General features: G+C 46.8%; 1 non-coding gene across 1 annotated transcript; it reads left to right on the top strand.

Annotated features, from left to right (window-relative positions):
- Nucleotides 1-264: 264 nt before the first annotated feature.
- Nucleotides 265-373, top strand: LOC120696275. The gene has a single exon (XR_005684053.1). It is a non-coding gene; the product is annotated as a small nucleolar RNA R71 (small nucleolar RNA).
- Nucleotides 374-3,087: the final 2,714 nt, after the last annotated feature.

The following is a 3,087-nucleotide window of genomic DNA, read 5'->3' as shown; positions in this document are numbered from 1 at the left end:
TGTTTGCTCCCTTCCTCCATCTTCTTGATGAGGAGGTCCAGCTTCACGGCAATCATATCCGTCTCCTTGATGGTATGCATGCCTTTCGTGTAGGGTTAGTGTCGTTCATTGCTCCACCCCTGATTGGAAACCATCTTCTCGACCAATGCTTTGGCTTTGGCTATGGTCAGGTCGAGGAAGGCTCCTCCAGCAGCGGCATCAATATTGGCCCGAGATGTCGTTGTGAGCCCATTGTAGAAGCTTTGAAGGACGAGCCACTCGTCCATGCCATGATGAGGATAGGCCAGGATGTATTCCTGCAGCCTCTCCCAAGCTTCTGGGATGGATTCCATCCCCGTCTGCTGGAAACTTGATATTCTTCCGTGCAGGGCATTTGTTTTGCCCAACGGAAAGAACTTTGCGAGGAACGCCTTGGAGCATTTGGCCCAAGTGTCGATGTCTTTTTTCTTATAAAACCACTGTTTCGCCTTCCCCAACAGGGAAAAGGGAAACAGACGAAGCTTGACAACGTCGGCGGTGACACCCCGTATGACAACAGTGTCGCAGAGCTCCAGAAAATTCTGCAAGTGTGCAATTGCGTCCTCATTTGGCTTGCCACAGAATGGGCTAGCCTGCACCATGTTAATGAGGCTTGATTTGAGCTCGAAGTTCATATCCCCGACGTTGATGTTGGGGCCAGTGGCCATGTTGTCGGTGGAGGGGACAGAGAACTCGCGGAGAGTCTTTTCAGCCATAGCCTCAGGAACAGGTGGTGCTTCCTAAATGGGTTCCTGTGCTGGGAGGATGGCAAGAGGAGGAATGACGCGAGGTCGTGCCCTTCTCACGAGCCTCTTTTGATTGTCTGTGTAGTTTTCCGGCAGGGAGAAACCAGTCATACACTACCACTGTCTTTTTTCAAATCAAAAATAAAAGAAGACATAAAGTGACATTAGCCTGAAAGAGTAAACACTATATCCTGAGTACAAAGCCTAGATTAATATCAGCACAATATCTTTGTTCACATGCCATCCCTGGCAACGGCGCCAGAAATGCTTGTTGGCATTTCTTAAGTCGATACTAGGTTTGCGAGAATTGCCTGTTGGCGGTCCTTAGTGCAGTCACTAGAAATGAGGGCGCCAAACCCATCCTAGCAACTGCACCCAAGGGGTGCCACTCTCGTGGTATAATCAATACGATTACAGATGGATCCGCAAGCGCACAGATATACCATTGTAGCATTTCACCCGGAGAGTAAGGGTATCGTCATTTATTTGTGTCCCAAAGGACGGCAGCGGCAAAGGTATTGTACTTAACATTAACCATGACATTATGCCTCAAGCAATAGGTAAAACTCTAACAGGGGTAAGTCCAGGTAAAGAATAAGTCAAGGTAATGTGACACAACACACATCCAAACTCCAAGAGGAAGGAATAAAAGAGAGAAACGACACAAGAAAGAGACTACTCTATCCTATGTTAAGTCAGCTGGAGCTTAGGCTAGGTTAGGTGTCCTAGTGCTTCTATCCAAAGCTGGGGTTATGTTAGGACATGGTTAGGACTACAGGTGCCAGGAAAATGGGATAGCGGGGAGAAGGTCCCGCGTTGGAGAATGTCCAGTTCCGTTATCTCTTTGCATGAACTCCTACACCGAACCCGAACGTCGGGGAGTACGCTAAACGCAACACCGCTGTTACGCCGGACGGACAGGGCTGTCACCACCTGCCGTGTACCCCATGTAAGGATCGATGGACCAAGAGGGGGGGGGGTGAATTGGGCCTTTTTCAATTTCTAAAACAAGGTAAAGCAACCTTAACCTATGCAATACTAGTAGGGCACCAATTCACCAACCGGATAACTAAGCTACCTACACAAGCTAAGAGAGATAAAAACAAAGTAAAGATTAGCAAGGTAGAGCTAAGTTATGATCTCTAAGTCAAGCACATGAGTAAATTGCATGAAAGAAAATGCTTGAATAAAGAGAGTGGACAAGAGACGACCGGATTTTTTCCCGTGGTATCGATGTGTTGGCACACACCCCTAATCCACGTTGTGACACTCTCAAAGAGTCTTGTCACCTCCCAAGTCACCGAGACGAGGGCGCTCACTAAGAGTCTCCGTTCACCATCCCGGCGTGGTGGAGATCAAGCCACGTACAATCTTCTTTTCCGGGCTCCCACAATCCTTGGCAAGCTCCGCGAGAAAACACCTCGATCACCAAGATTGCCTAGGTGATGCCAATCACCAAGAGTAACAAGCTAAGGCCTTCACTTGAGCAAGAACCGATCACCAAGAACGGATGCACACTAGCTTCTCTCTACTCAAGTCCTTAATCTTGCTTCTTGATTGATTGAATGCACAAGTATGTGAATGATGAAGCTCAAGGTGGCTCTTGACTATAGTATGAGTGTATGGATGTTGCCTGTTGTCAAGAGTGGGCGAAATGACCCATTGGAGGGGTATATATAGGCAGCTCACACAAATAGAGCCGTTGGAGAAAAGCTGCCAGAAAACTGCGTAGCGCCGGTTAATCCGACGTCCCTCCATTTGTCATCGTCGGTTTAACCGGTGAATGTAAACTGCCTCTTCTGAAAACTAGCCGTTACAAGTTGGGCAGATTGACCGACGTACCATCGGTTTAACCGGTGAGTGTAGTTGTCCACTGATCCACTGAAAAACTAAGTCTCTGGACAACTGCACCGACGTTAACTCAAACCTATCGTCGGTTTAACCGATGAGTACAACTTTTGAATTCCTCTGAAAAACCATCTCACTGGTCAATTGCACCGACGTCTTGATTTAAACAGTGTCGGTTTAACCGGTGTATAGAACTTGAAATACCCTGGAAAAACCAACTCTGGACTAATGCACCGACGTTAATTTCAAACACGTCGGTTTAACCGGTGTATTGAATTTGTCCAGACTCTGCTGACTTCGTTTAACCGACGTATAGAAAATTGAGAGCGTCGGTTAAACCGGTGTATAGACTTTTTCTGATTTTGTCTTTTCTGATTTGAGTCTTGAATGAAATCCAAATATTCTTGAGATATAGTTTGAGAACCACTTATTTGAACTTCTAGAAACCTGAGTGACCATAGTGTGCATCCATTTT

Source organism: Panicum virgatum, chromosome 2K (assembly GCF_016808335.1).
Source record: "Panicum virgatum strain AP13 chromosome 2K, P.virgatum_v5, whole genome shotgun sequence".
Lineage (NCBI taxonomy): Eukaryota > Viridiplantae > Streptophyta > Magnoliopsida > Poales > Poaceae > Panicum > Panicum virgatum.
Note: the sequence above shows the minus strand (reverse complement) of the source record. Positions and strands in the feature narration are given on the sequence as shown.